Genomic DNA, 15,330 nt, shown 5'->3' on the forward strand with positions numbered 1-15,330 from the left:
GCATGACACCAGGTGGAAGATGAGGGAGCTCCTCAGGCAGTTGCTCCTGGGTGGGGCCCGTGAGGGCCTGGGGCTGGAAGACAGGCCCTGCCCCCTCCGCAGTTACCCGGGCTGAAGTTCCTACTGTGTGTCAGCACCGGGCTGTGGCCCGGCCAGTCAGAGCCCTTGCTGTCCTTGTGGACTTCCTGTGGAGTGAGAGGGTTCCTGGGGGCAGTGTGGAGGGCAGGGCCAGTGTCTGACCGTGCAGCCCCCCTGCCCTCAGCACCCTCTGCTCCCTGCTGGGCACCTGGATGAACCAGTACTGGAAGGACTACCTGCAGCCTCTGGACTCTTCCTGCCTCCAGCTGCTGGCAGCCCATGCCCAGGAGCACCTGCCGGGCTCTGGCCTGCAGCGCTGCGCCACGTTTCTGCTCGCACAGATGAGACACCCAGAACCCACGAAGGCAGAGCTGGAGGGTGAGGGGGCCTCGGGGTGGGGGCATGTGAGCCTGTGGGCCGGGGACCAGGATTGCACCACAGAGGCAGGAGCCAACAGAGGCTGCCCTCGGACTGCAAGCAAGGCGGAGCCCCAGACATGTCACCTGGGAGCCTGCAGGCGAGGAGCACTTTTCTGGGCAGGATCTTCCCCTCGAGGTAGTGGCATCTTCTCTGTATTGGAATGACACTCGGAGCCATTCATGGTGGGGAAACTGCCTGTTGTCCAGCTCCTGTGTCAGCCTCGGAGCTGCCAATGCCTCCAGTGCGACAGCCAGTGCCAGTTCTACCCCCTGTGGCCGACACAGGTCCAGAGCCAGAGATGGCTCCACCACCACCCAGACTGCCAGCTAGCGAGGTGGCACCAGTGCCTGCCATGCAAATAGAGCCTGACACATCCTGTGCTGTGGTGCCAGCTCCTGGAGCTGAAGGTGGCTCCAGCACCACCACAGCAGCCCCCCACAGAGATAGGGCCCGTGCCCTCCCTGGAGGTAGACCATCTGACCTGGTCAGCCGAAGCACCTGCTCAGGAGTTGCAGGCAGCTGCAGCACCATCAGGAGCATGAGCTGCAGAGCCAGAGGTAAGTCCAGCTCCACCTGCCTTGCCACCCACCGCTCCACGGATCAGCACTGCCCACTCTCGAGGCAGCTCCTCCAGCAGCAGAAGTTCCAGCTTTTGAGCTGGAAGATGCCTTGGGACCACCTCCACTGCCACCTTGGAGGGAGCGCCAGTGCCCCCTCCCTCTGGAGGTAGAGCCAGCCCCTTCTGCAGGGGCAGCCCCTGCTGCACCAGCCACACCACCAGTTGGTGAGGGGGATGTGGTCCCACCACCACCTCCAGTGTCGCCTGCACAGGTCGCTCCAGTGCCCACTCTGGAGCTCCAACCGGTTCAAGCACCTTCAGGAGCAACAGCTCTCGAAGGGGAGGCAAGTCTGGCAGCAGCACCTGAGCCACGGCCAGAGCTCAGATCAGCAGCAGGGCGGGCTGCCTCCCCACAATGTTCTTGCCCTTGGCCTGGGCCCTGCAGGGACGGTCTGCATGATCAGAAGCCTGAGCTCCTGGCTTTCTCTCCTGAGGTGGTGGAAGAGCAGCTGTTGTGCATGGATGCAGTGAGGAGCTGGGCTCGGCAGGGTGGAGCTGGGGGGGACCTTCCTCCCAGGACCTGCCACCCCAGCCTTCCCCACCCTGATCCAGAATCCTGGGATCTGGGTCCAAGCCCTGGTCCACTGCCAGCCTTGTTCTCTGGGTGAGTTTCTTGAGCCCAAGCCCTCACTTGGGCCTCTGGAGAGGAAACCTAGGACACTAGCCATCCCTGCCACATGCACTGCTGTGACGATGACCCCGGCCAGGGTCCTGAGAGCCCATGGGATCTGAGCTGGGAGAGGGTTTGGCCAGCTGACTTGCCCTCCTCCCCAGGAGCTGTTCAAGAAGGTGGTGCCCTACCACTGCCTGGGCTCCATCTGGTCCAGCACAACCAGAAGGGCAAGGAACACGTGGTGCCCACCGTGCACACCATCAACAGCCAGTTCAGCCACATGGCCAAGTGTGTCATGGCCACCTGCTTTGGGGACCTCAGCATGAAGGCTGCAGACAGGGCCGGGGTGGTGGAGCACTGGATCGAGGTGGTCAGTGTGTGTGCTGGGGCCCTCTCTGGACTCCTGGGACACCCTGTGCTCTGGTGGGCTCTCAGCCTCTGGGCCCCGCCCTGCCTGGAGCACAGCCCTCCTCCCTCCTCATATCCCCCCAGGCTCTTCCCTCAGGTGGAGTTTGGGGGTCCCACTCTGGGGCCCTGGCTCACCCTCAGAGGTTCCATGGGGTCTCTCATCCAGAGGGGGAGGTCAGCCAAGGGGGCTGGAGCAGAAGCAGGGGGCGCTCAGACCACACCTCATGGCCCATTCTTTCTCCCTCCCCAGGATTGTCAAACCCTCCGCAACTTCTCCTCAGCCCACGCCATCCTCTCTGCTCTCGAAAGCCACGCGATTGGCTTTCAGAAGAAGACATGGGAAAAGTTTCCAGGTGGGCAGGCTTCTCTCCAGGGGATGCCGGGGGTGACCAGGGGCCCCACAGGAGGATGGGCATCGCCCTGCAGGGAGCCTGGAGGCAGCGTGTCCTGGGCAGGGCCGGGTGGGCTGGGGCTCCAGGTCTCGCCAGGACCTGAGGTCAGCTGTTGTGTATCAACACTGGTGCCATCTGCAGTCAGTCGCAGTCGAGCCAGATGAGAGCACACCCAGGGTGTGCTGGTCAGCAGCCCGCTCTGTCCAGTGGACAGCTCCTCATGTCAACACCAGCCGCTCATGAACTAAGAGTGGGGGTCCCCACTGTGCCCGCCTGAGAGGTCAGCTCCCAAGCCCACCACATCCTGCAGTGCTCAGAGCTGCCCAGTTTCAGCACCACCCACCCAGGCAGTCTGGTTCCCAGGACCTGGCTACAATGAAGAGGGTTGTCCCCTGGACCCTCCCACCCACTCCCACCTTTCTACTTCCTTCTTGCCCTCCCCCAGGGACAGCTTCTGCCTCTTTCAGACACTGTCTGAGATTTTCTCCACTGAGAACAAGTCTTCCCAAGGCAGCGAGCTAATCTCCCAGGTGAAGAGCAGGCGGAGCCAGGGCTCAGGAGGTGGGCTTGTGAGTGTTTCCCTGGGTGTTTCTTTGCAAACATCCTGTCAGACCTCTTCTGGAGGAAGATGAAGAGGGATCTGCCTAGTTCATGGGCAGGCGGGGGCAGCAGCAGGGCCATAGGCCGGGGTTGGTGCTCAGACGAGGTAGGTGGGGCTGGGATGTTCCAGGAGGCAGGATGAGAAGTCTCCACCCATGTGGGGGTCTCAACTGTGCCTCGTTATGAATGGCTTGTGTCAAAGAGCTAGGAGTATTTGGGAGATGGGAAACCACCATGGGTCCTTTCTGACTGAAACTAGAAACTTCCACCTAGAAGATGCAGCACAACTTCAATGTCCAGTAATGCAAGGACATGTGGTCCCAGCCATGCAGCTGGAGGATGGGGTGCACCTGCAGGCAGAACATCCCGAGTAGACCCCTGGGAGGGGGCACCTTTGTTCGGGCCTTGGGCAGCCTTTGGGTTTTCAGACGTGTGGGCTGGGGCAGGCAAGATCTGCTCAACTAGGCCTCCTGGGACACCCCATCCTCCACTTCCACAGCTGGGATGACACGAGGCCCCCCACACATCCATGCACAGAGGCCAGGAGAAGTGGACAGCTGTTGACAATGGCGGGCTGTGGGGCGACGTTGAGTGCAGACGAGGCCTCCGGCCAGAGGGAGCCGCCCGTCCTGGGTGCCCCAAGCCCATCCTTCCTTGGGCCTGTGTGTCCTTCTGCGGAATGGAAGCATGAGTATCCAGCGGTGCCACCCGCAAGACCAGCTGGTGGGGTTGACAGGAGAAAAGGAACGTGGCCGACCATTCTCAGGACTCTGAGCAAGAGAGTGGGATGGCCAGAGCGTCCGTGCCACTGGAGTGCACCCCTGAGGCCTCTGAACTCCCGAGAAGGGGTCAGATCTTTGTGGTCTTGTCCCAGATGTACAAACAGGCTGAGGGAGCCCAGGCTACTTGCACAAGGCCCCCAGGGCACTTCCGGCATGTGGTGGCAGTAGATTTCCACCTGCCCACTTGGTCCAGGGGTAAGGCCCCAAGAACAATGGGGAGGGCCGGAGGGCCTCACTGATGCTGAGCTGCTCAATCCTAACATGAGGGGAACCCCAAGTTTGCCACCCTGGACACGAACCCCAACAGAGCCCAGAAGCAGCAGCAGCAGGGGGTGGGTTTGGCTCATGCCAGGGGGCCAGGGTAATGGCCCCCAAGTCATCCCTCCTGGGCCTCTGAGCCCGGGGAGCCTCCCTTCCATGTCTGTTCTGCTGGAAGCTTGTGGGCCAGGAGCCGAGGGAATCCCTAGGAACTAGTGGCAGCAAGTCAGAGAAAGAGCCTGGAAGAGCTGAGGCTGGTGGACTGGGTGGGGTGGGGTGTGGGCTTGTGATGGAAGAAATGCTGGTGCTGGGAGGTGACTGCAGGGGAGTTTGGAGTCCTTGGAGGCTGGGCAGGGAACTTCCAGGTGACAGCTGAGTTCCCAAGTGTGTGCCAGGGTGATGCTGGGTGGTCCTAGGAGTCTGAGTCTGTGGGGTTGTCAGGGTGGGGTCTCAGGGGCACCTAAGAACCTGTGTTCACCCACCCACCCAATGCCACAGGGTGCCACCCAGGGCACTGTCCCATGCCTGGGGATGTTCCTCAGTCAGTTTTTAATGGTGGACTGCAGTGACCTGCACAGGTGAACAGAGAACCTGAGGGGAGGTGATGGAAGCTGAAGAAAGACACATAGTGACAAAGGCAAGTTTAGAGGTGGGCCAGGGCTAGCTGATGGCAAAGCCAAGGCCCCGAGCTGGCACCACAAGCTTTATTTAAAGCAGTTAACTAGGTGGTCACTGTTCTCAGAACAGGAACCTTCAGGCATGAAGTTCTCTGAGGAGGGTTTTCTTAGAGTTCCTTCTTATCAGGACATCAGCTGCTTTCTGCTTACTTGCAGGTACAGACACGGTTGTGCACACCCTCACCTCTGTGCACACATTGATCCTCCCTAGCTATTTGGTTTGAGCTCCACACATTATTCAGGGACCCCTACAGGTCCCCCTTTTCTTTTTTGTCTGGACATTGGCTGTGCCTGTCTTACATTGGTTTCCTCTGAAACTCTTACCCATCATTGACTACCAGCTGGCTACAGACTATTGTGCATGGGGCACCGTGGGAGTGATCAGAGGCCACGCTGAGCCTTGTGTGTGAGTTTAAGGTTTGTGGTTTCAATTTGCATGTGTTGGAGTGCTCGGTGGGTTTGACTGCAAAATAGAGAAAACATGCACCACAACACAAGAACATGGACAACAAGGCCTGCTAAATACTAAAAGCTATGCTGCAACAGGTTCCAAGGATTGAAACCATGTAAAGTATATAGGAGGTCCTTGGCCAATTGTTTGGGATCTCTAACTGCCAGATGAGCAGTTTGGAGAGCTAAGATCTCATCATGCAAATGTTTTAGATCCATACTAATTTCTCCATGATTCCATACCCTTGTAGGTGCAGTTTCACTGCCACCCAATTCCAGAAAGTTTCACTCAATTGGACAGAGGTCACACAAACAAACGTGTACTGCAGATGGCATTGTAGCCATACACATTACTGCAGTGCATCCACCTGATCTCCCAAAGAAAGGACTGTTTCTTCCAATGCATTTAATTTTGCTTTCAAATTTCAGTCAATATGTTCCTGATTTTCTAATGCTAGTGAAGTGTTTCTAGCCAAATCATTTACAAAATGAGCTGTCTGAGTGCTCTTTGCTAAGGTCAGACCAGAGGTTACAGAGGAGACTCTAATGGGAATGAGGGCATCAATGCTGGCAATGATTATGCCGAGGGTTCCATGATGACATGACTCTAGTGTGTGCTACATGAGCTGCAATGTTCATTCCCCAGGGTCAGCACACCAGGACTCATCCAGCACACCTGGGACTCATGAGTCCCAGGACTCATCTGGGAGCAAGACAAAGCTAGGTTGTAGATGATTAGTAGATCATCATCCCAGTTAGCAGTGGCAATGCAGTTGGTAAGGCTATAGAGGAGGGATTCTACCACATAGTAAGAACCCTGAAAGGAAGTATTTACATGGCCCACTAAAACTGCACATGGGCTGGGGACACAGGCCTTCAGTACATATCGAAACTGGAGACCACAGTCTGCAGTCCAAGTGCCTGTGAAATTGACATGATGGGTCACAAATACCAAATGCCACAGCTTATCCTGCAAAACAAACTTTGGAGAAGTGGTGACATTAGCAACAAAACCTCCTGCAGACCCATAATGAAAATTTGGATACTGGGGTCCGCACAGTGGCCCAGGTATATAAAGTACTCAAGCCTCCTGAGATGTTATGAGCACAGGCTGGGACATAAGCACATGAGGTCCAAGAAGCAAAGTCCTTGAACTCTAAATTAGTGCTTTTAGAGCAGAGTCGCAATGGGGGCCAATGGTGAATGGCCACTGGAGTACCATTAGTGAATCCACATTTGCTTACAGTTTGGATGTATTTATAGAGACCCCACGGACCAGTGACGTTGGCTACATGACTACCTCCATAGGCTGTCTGATTTTCCTGCTGGGTACGCAGACTACCCCCAGTTTCCTGGGGAGAAAAACAAAGAGACACGTTGATAGTGAGGCCACTGTAGTTAAATGGGTTGACAACAGGAGTCCAATATGATCCATCAAAAAGCTTCCTATCATGGCTGTGTTTATTCCCAAAGAGGGTTGCAACCAATTAATGTTCCCTAAAAATTTTTTGGAAATCATTTACAGTAGCTAAATGTGACACACGAATAATTGGCCTTTGTGGCACTGCTTACTGCTTTTCCACTAGATGGCCTAAGTAAGAGAAAGGAAAGTCTTTTGAACTTTTTCTGGAGCAATGTGCAGTCCCACTGCATAAGCAGCTGTTGGATATCTGCAAAAAGTGAAAGGAACTGTTCTTGTGTCATACAAGTCTATAAGATACCATCCATATAGTGAATAATATAGGCAGAAAGGTATTTTTTTTGCACTGGAGTCAGTGCCTCAGCTACATAAGCTTGGCAGAGAGCAGGACTGTTGGCCATAAAGGTTGTTGAAAATTAGGGCTTGGCAAGGAAAAGGCAAAACAGGGGCTGTTGGCAGGGTGCAAAGGAACAGTGAAAAAGACATCATTTAGGTCTAGTACTAAAAGGTAATATTGTAAAAGGACAGTGGTTAGAGATGGGATTCCAGGTTGTAATGGACCAATTATCTGCATGGTTTTATTTACTGCACATAGATCTTGTAACAACTGCTGATTTCCTGATTTCTTTTTAATAACAAAAATGGGAGAATTCCATGGACTAAAAGTTTTACAGAGATGGCCGGCAGCTCTCTGTTCATTCACTAACATTTCTGCAGCAACTAACTTCTCCTGTGTAAGGGGCCACTGATCCACCCAGGCAGGTTCATTGTATAACCAAACTATGGGTGCTGCAGTTGACTGGGTTGAAGTATCAGTGAACCCACCTAAAAATGTGGGTACCAAAATCCCTTTTGAGGAAGAGGAGTCTGAGTATGCACAGGTTCCAACAAACACTGATGTTGTTTTCCCAGGCCCTTTTGTGGTCATAGCTCTGTTCTAACATCATTTGCATAACAGCAGACAATGGGTTAACAAGCAAAAGGCCAAGATTAGAAAGAATATCTCATCCCCATAAATTAATAGGTAATTCTGGCAGGACAAAAGGCTGAAACCAGCCTTTATGTCCTTCTGCATCTTCCCATTGAATGAGTTGGGTACTATTGAAAGGGTGACGCACGGCGCCCACCCCTTGTAAGGTACCTGATGCTGTTTCCACCGGCCAAGTTGCAGGCCAATGCTGCTGGGCAATGGCAGATACATCAGCCCCCATGTCTATGAGTCCCTCAAAAGCCTTGCCATTCAGATGCAGTGTTAGCAAAGGCCATTCTGCCTGAATTAACTGAGTACAGTAAGTGGCTGGTGAACGATCAGAGGAAGGATGAGTTGAGGCAGCAGGAAGCAAAGTGAGGTGAGCACGAGCATTGTGAGGTTCTAAGGGAACAATAGAGGTAACAGTTAGTACTAAGCAAATTTCTTCAGTGTAAATAGGGGTGATTAACAATGGAAGAACAATTATTCCCTTCACAGCCAAATGAGGGAGACCAAGAACTAGCCCATAGGTTGTTGGGGGCAGGATCCCAGACACCAGTGGGAACAATCTGGGATCCCATTTCAGGGTTTGTACCCATCGAGTGGTGGGACCGAGTCCCATGTTGTTGATGCTTTGTTGTCAGGAACTGGAGGCAGTGAACTGGGCAGGGCTATTTCTGAGTGAAAGCTATGCCACTTCAAGATTGGAATAGGTGGGGTAGTTAGAGCCCCTACTATTTGGTGGGGCTGGGGCCAGCCCCACAAGCCATCTCCCACTGGCTGTACAGGTTGTCCCAATGCAGTGGTCTTAGACTGGCATTCATTTGCCCAATGCTTGCCTCACTGGCAGCGAGGGCAAGTGCTAGGTGCTTGTGCTTGTGGATGCAACAGCAAAAGGGGAGAAGGATGCAAAGCCACAGAAGGGCAGCTGTGATGAAAATGGCCTGGTTGTTGGCACTGAGAACAAACCGACTGATATTTTGGATGGTGGTTTTAAGAGCAGCCGCTAAAACTGCAGAAGGGCCAATATCTGCCCAAAGCCGGATGCAGTTTGTGATAGTGACAGCTTTTTTATAAGGTCTGATAGCACTTTTGCAAGCTGCATCAGCATTTTCAAATGCAAGCCGTTTCACCACGATGCCCCCAGCTTCAGGATCAGTGGTCACTCACACTACCACCTTGAAAAGTCAGGCCACAAAGTCAGCATAAGGCTCATATGGTCTCTGCATGATTTTGAATACTTCTAAGGATTTCTCTCCCTATGAGGGCAATTGTCTCAGGTGTGTAAGACACAGAGGCTGATTTGTTGGTAGGCCTGAAGCCCAAACAGGAACTGATCTTGGAGAGGGTCATATTGACCTGTGCCAGTAAGCATTTCCATGATGATAGGCACACCATGTGCTCGATTGCAATCAGCCTGTGCACTAGATTCCTCAAACCAATGACTTTTCCACAATAAATAATACCCCCCAGAAAGACAGTCCTTAACAAGAACTGTCCAGTCCTTTGGGCAAAGGGTGTCAATATCCACGGATTCCAAAAGGGACATGATGAAAGGTGAAGTGGACGGTAAGTATTGCAAGCCATTTTTAACTCTCCCAGCAATTTGAAAGGGATGGGATCATGATAGCAGAAGACCTGACCAGGATTATTGGGGCCTGGGTGCTCTATTACAGGGAACAATTGAAACCCATGTGGTGTCTTTCCCAGGAAAATGTGCTGTGATCTGCCCTTGCTGCAGTGGGGATATCAAAGGAGCCTCTGCTGCACATGCAGGCTCCACAGGGGCAGAAGGAAGAGCTGCAGCTACTAAGTTCTGATCCTGCACAGACAATTGAGACATCTGGCATTGTAGTCCCCCTAATCCAGAGACCAAGGTCACGGTCATCTCATCCCTTTCTTCCTTGGAGTCCTCAGCAGCAGCCAGAGAGGACTCCTTTAACCCTTTATTAACTATGGATGCTAAAGGCTCAACCATAGGTTGGTCTTCCAACTCCCTCAGAGGATCCAGGGAATCCCTTATTAAGCCCCATAAAGTAAAGGAGCACACTGGCATGCCCTGTGGCCCTTTGGCAGTGTAATGATCCTGAAGGCATTGACCAACCTTCTGCCATGTCTCTTCATTTATGGTGCCTTCATCAGGAAACCAAGAGCAGGCCTGTTGCACAAAATCTAAAAATGTTTCCAGTTGTGATGTAGTCCTTTTGAACCTCTATCAGAAAACAAAGCTGCAGGGATGGCTGTTTTAATAATACTGCTTATAAAATGGCCTGTCTTAACCAATATGTTACAAAGTGATTACAGAGCATGACCAGCTGGGATGAGCCAACAACCTTGTTCTGGCATGAGCATTGCAAAAAGAACACTCTAACTATTGTGCCAGGAGAGCTTGGCTGGTAGTCAATGATGGGTAAGACCTTTAAATTGTGATAAGGGCAACCTAAGACAGGCACAGTCACCCTGGTACTAAAACAGAAAGGGGGACATGAAGGAAGTGATGACTTGTTGGATGAAGAAAATAAGACATGGTGTAACCTAGGAAACAGAACAAGAAAAAAATGTTCTTTGTTGAGACTCCCTTGGTCAACAGGACAGGAATGCCTCTGGTTAAGATCTATTAGGTCAACAGGCCAGATTAGTAGAAGGAACAAATTTGCCTTGAAAAGTTAAAATGAAAACACCCTGTCTCTGTTTCTAATGATAGTTAACAACAGTAAATCTGTCTCTTCTTTTTGGGCTTTTACTGTACAAGCTTTCTGTATGAATATGTAGCTGCATAGAAATAAACTTGTCTGTGGGTATTGACTTGCAGATCCCCTGATCCCTTCTCTCTTCTTATTCATTCCTGATACCCTTCGGGTTTGATGCAACATGTGGCACCCAACGTGGTGCTGAAGTTTTCTTCCCTGCAGTATTGAAGAACCAGCAGAAAGGACTCCCATGAGGGTCATGGTCATTGTCCCCTAAGTTTTTGACTCATCTTATTGTAGGTAACATTTCCATAATCATCAGGGTAATGGGAAATCAAACAGGATGACTGGAAGAATATTCTTAGGTTTTGAAAACTTTACTGAAAACACTGGGGTGCCTGTTAAAACTTCCAAATTGCTTGAGATTTTTGCCTTAATTCAAAAACATTGTTATTGGTTTCAACTGCAGGGATGAAATATCTTAAATTTGAAACAACAGAAATTAGTTATGAATGTGCTTTGCTGAGCCTATCAGAAAAGTGAGACTGTTCCCTTGTCTGTTTGGGCTTTATGTCACCAGATTGCTGCCACATTAGATCCTTTGCAATCGGAGGATGGAGATGATGATGAGACTACTATATTTTCTAAAACTGCTGTTAAGCAGAAATCTTGTGATAATAAAACCTTGGTTTGGGATAGGGACAATGATAATGACCCTGATTGTCATGTTCCTTCCCAAAATACCAATCTTTTTTTAGATGAAAATGTTGCCTTTAATCCTAGTGAGATTCCTGAACTTTATGTTTTATGTCCCACTAGCATATTGGGATTAGGTGATCTGGAAGCCCATGTTTTTCCTGTGCAACCTACTGCTCTTTTAGATCCTCAGCTGATTTCTTCAGTTTCTCCTCCACAAATTGTTCTATGGTGAATGGTCCCTTTGGGCTTTTTCCTGATAATCCTGATGCATTGCCTTACATTAACAAGGTTGTGGTGCCTAATCCACCACCATAAATGCCATTGATGTGTTGTTTATTGCAGGGCTCACACCAAGGGGATCCTGAAGCAATACAGTTCTTATCCACTTTTTCTGTTACACTCAAGCCCATTCCATCAGATTTTAAAAACCCTCAAGTTGGAATAGAGTTTCGTCATGAACCAATTACTTTTAAATTATTAAAAGACTTGAAACAAGCATGCACACAATATAAGGTTAATTTTCCTTATACTTTTGGATTAGTTCAAGGCAGGGCTCAGATTGATAGGTTAATACCATTGGACTGGGAAATGTTAGGTCAAATGGTATTAAACCCAGCTGAATTTTTACAGTTTAAAACATGGTGGACTGATAAGGCTAATCAGACAGCTCACTGGAATGCTAGTCTCCAACCTCCTGTTCTTACTACCACCAAGCAACTATTAGGCATACAGCAATGGGCAGGGGTAGCCAAGCAAGTACAAAATGATGACAATATTTGATCCTCTTAACATTGGCCTTTGATAATGCACATAATGAATGCAAAAATGCTATTAGACCACTCAATGTGATAGGAGGATCAGTGCAAGATTATATCAAAGCTTGTCAGGGCATAGGTTCGACTATACACCAGGTGGTGGTATGGGCTGTGGCAATGAGAAGTAATCAGAGACCACAAGCTAAAAAAGGAAATTGTTTTAAATGTGGGAAATCTGGTCATTTTCAAAAGGGTTGCAGAGTGTATTTTGCTCAACTGCAAAAGAATGGCAGGAGAAAACCCCCCTCCAAGGTATGTCCTGTGTGTTAGAAAGGTTTTCATTGGGTTAATGCATGTAAATGTAAATTTCATAAAAATGACTCTCCCCTTTCATCATCAGGAAACCACTTGGCAGGCCCAGCTCAAGGCTCTCAGACAAACAATACGAGCCTACAAGAAAAATACCCAGTCAGCAATGGCCAGCAGCATGTATCCCAGTTTCTGAACTAAGAGCAGCTACTTGAGGGAGTGCTGCTGTTGATTTACCTTCAGCAGAAACTAAACTTATTACTCTTGCTATGGGTATGCAAACTATACTGATAGGTGTGAAAGGCCCGTTACCTCCTGAAAGGGTTGGCTTAATTGTAGGTAGGAGTAGTTTAACTATGAAAGGATTGCCAGTACAAATTGGCATTAAAGATAGTGATTATAAGGAAGGAATCAAGGTTATGGAGCAAGCTGTTGGTCAAGTACAAGTTACTTGGGGACAACATATAGCTCAATTACTACTCCTGCCCTATCACAAAATTTGCACTCTTCCTTTTGATAGAAATGGGGGGTTTGGGTCTATGGGGAATGAAATTTATTGGCAGGCTTTTGTAGGTGATGATCAGCCTGAAGTTACTATTACTATTAATGGAAAAGTGTTTTGGGACTAACAGACCCAGGAGCTGATGTGTCCATCATTGCTAAGTGATATTAGCCTCAATCATGGACATTGCAAAAGGTCCCAACAGTCTTTACTGACATTGGGACTAGGACAGATATTTATCAAAGTACCTCTGTTTTTGACGTATTAGGACCTGATGGGAAAAAATCTATGTTACAACCTTATGTGGCTGATGCAGGACTTAATCTGTGCGTTGGGGATTTGTTTAGTCAATGGGGAGCATTTTTACATATTCCTATGCTTTCAGAGCAAGCTAAAACTAGTTACATGGATATGAAGTATAACAATATCAGAAAAATAATGAACATCAAAGATTAGGTTTCCAAACCCCTTCTGAGTCCATAAGGACAAATTTAATGTAGGGGCCATTGTAACAAAGGACATTACTATCCACATAATTTGGCTTATGAATATACCAGTTTGGGTTGATCAATGCCCCCTTCCCTTAGAAAAACTTAATGCCCTTCACACCCTGTTCAACAGCAGTTATCCCAAGGGCATATTGAACCATCACAAAGCCCTTGGAATTCACCAGTATTTGTAATAAAAAAGAAATCCAGCAAATGGCAGATGCTCATGGATCTTAGAGGTGTTAATAAAGTTATGAGTCCCATGGGGGCACTACAACCAGGCTTTCCACAGCCCTCTATGATTCCTGAGAATTGGTCTTTGATTATTATAGATTTGAAAATTTGTTTCTTTACCATTCCTCTGCATCCTTCTGATAAAGAGAAATTCACTTTCTCTGTTCTTGCTATAAATAATTCCCTATGCAGAGATGTCAGTGGTGTGTGTTGCCTCAAGGCATGATGACCAGACCTACCATGTGTCAATTATTCATTCGCTAACCCTTACAGGTGCTCAGAGAAAAGTTTCCAAAAGCCATGATTATCCATTATACGGATGATATATTATTTGCACATTCTTCAGAAGACAAGTTACAATTATTTCAGTGTGCTGAAAAGGTGCTTCCTGAGTATGGGTTATAGATTGCCCCTGAGAAAGTTCAGTGGAATGCCCTTTATTGTTATTTGGGTATGCAACTAGCAAATGGAAGTATATGCTCACAAAAGATACAAGTAAGAAGAGACACATTGAATACTTTAAATGATTTTCAGAAACTTTTAGGGGACATTAACTGGATTTGATCTACTCTGGGAATCCCTAACTATATGCTGCAGCATTTATGCCAGACTTTGGAAGGGGGCTCTGACCTCTGGAGCCCAAGGAAATTGTCCTTAGAGGCAGAGGAGGAATTAGCTTTCATTGAAGAGTGGGTTTCTCAGGGACAATTAACTCAAATAGACCCTGATAAAACTATAAATTTGGTTATCTTTTCTATCTCACAAACTCCAACTGCCTTATTTTGGCAAGATGGCATTTTGGAATGGATATTTATTCCTAATAATAAACAAAATGATTGCAAACATATTTACAGAAACATTTCTATTACTGCTAAAGGTCGATTATGGTTCATGCAACTTAAAGGGACTGATCCCTATCAAATAATACACAGCCTGTCTAATGATGAAATTAAACTTCTTTATGCTACAAATACACAATGGAAACTTGCCATTAGTGATTTAAAATTTTTTTTATTTTAATATATATATTTTTAGAGAAGTTGTGACCTTAAATATCAATCATGCATATTATGTACAATTCCAGTAAAAAACTCCTCCTCCAACATGCTCCATTGCTGTGGAACATTGTTACACATTAAGAAAGAATTTCATCAGAATATTACCACTAAATATGGTCTATAGAATTCATTTGGTTTGTTTTTCCAAACTCATTATTTTTTTTGAAATATTTTCCTCTTTATTTTCTTTTCTTGTCTTTTTTTAAAATATTACATTAAAAAAACATGAGGTCCCCATATACCCTCCACCCCCCTCACCCCACTCCTCCCCCATAACAACAATCTCCTCCATCATCATGAGACATTCCTTGCATTTGGTGAACACATCTCTGAGCACCACTGCACCTCATGGTCAATGGTCCACATCATAGCCCACACTCTCCCACATTCCACCCAGTGGGCCATGGGAGGACATACCATGTCTGGTAACTGTCCCTACAGCACCACCCAGGACAACTCCAAGTCCCAAAAATGCCCCCACATCTCATCTCTTCCTCCCATTCCCTACCCTCAGCAGCAACCATTGGCCACTTTCTCCACACCAATGCCACATTTTCTTCAATTACTAATCACAATAGTTCATGAATAGAATATCAGTAAGTCCACTCTAACCTATACTCTATTGATCCATCCTGTGGACCTTGGAATGGTTGTGTCCACTCCACATCTATATCAAGAGAATCCACATGGGTGCTGGATGCAATCCTCCTGCTTTCAGTTGTAGGCACTCTTTGCTCCCTGGTGTGGTGGTTGACCTTCTTCAACTCCATGTTAGCTGAGAGGGGTAAGCCCAATAAATCAGAGTGTAGGAGCTGAAGTCTAGTGATTTTAAGGGAGTTATTGATAACCATTATGCTACTTCTAAGCTATTAACATTTTCATAAAGGACAACTTGGATTTTACAAAAA

Source organism: Dasypus novemcinctus, chromosome 19 (genome assembly GCF_030445035.2).
Source record: "Dasypus novemcinctus isolate mDasNov1 chromosome 19, mDasNov1.1.hap2, whole genome shotgun sequence".
Lineage (NCBI taxonomy): Eukaryota > Metazoa > Chordata > Mammalia > Cingulata > Dasypodidae > Dasypus > Dasypus novemcinctus.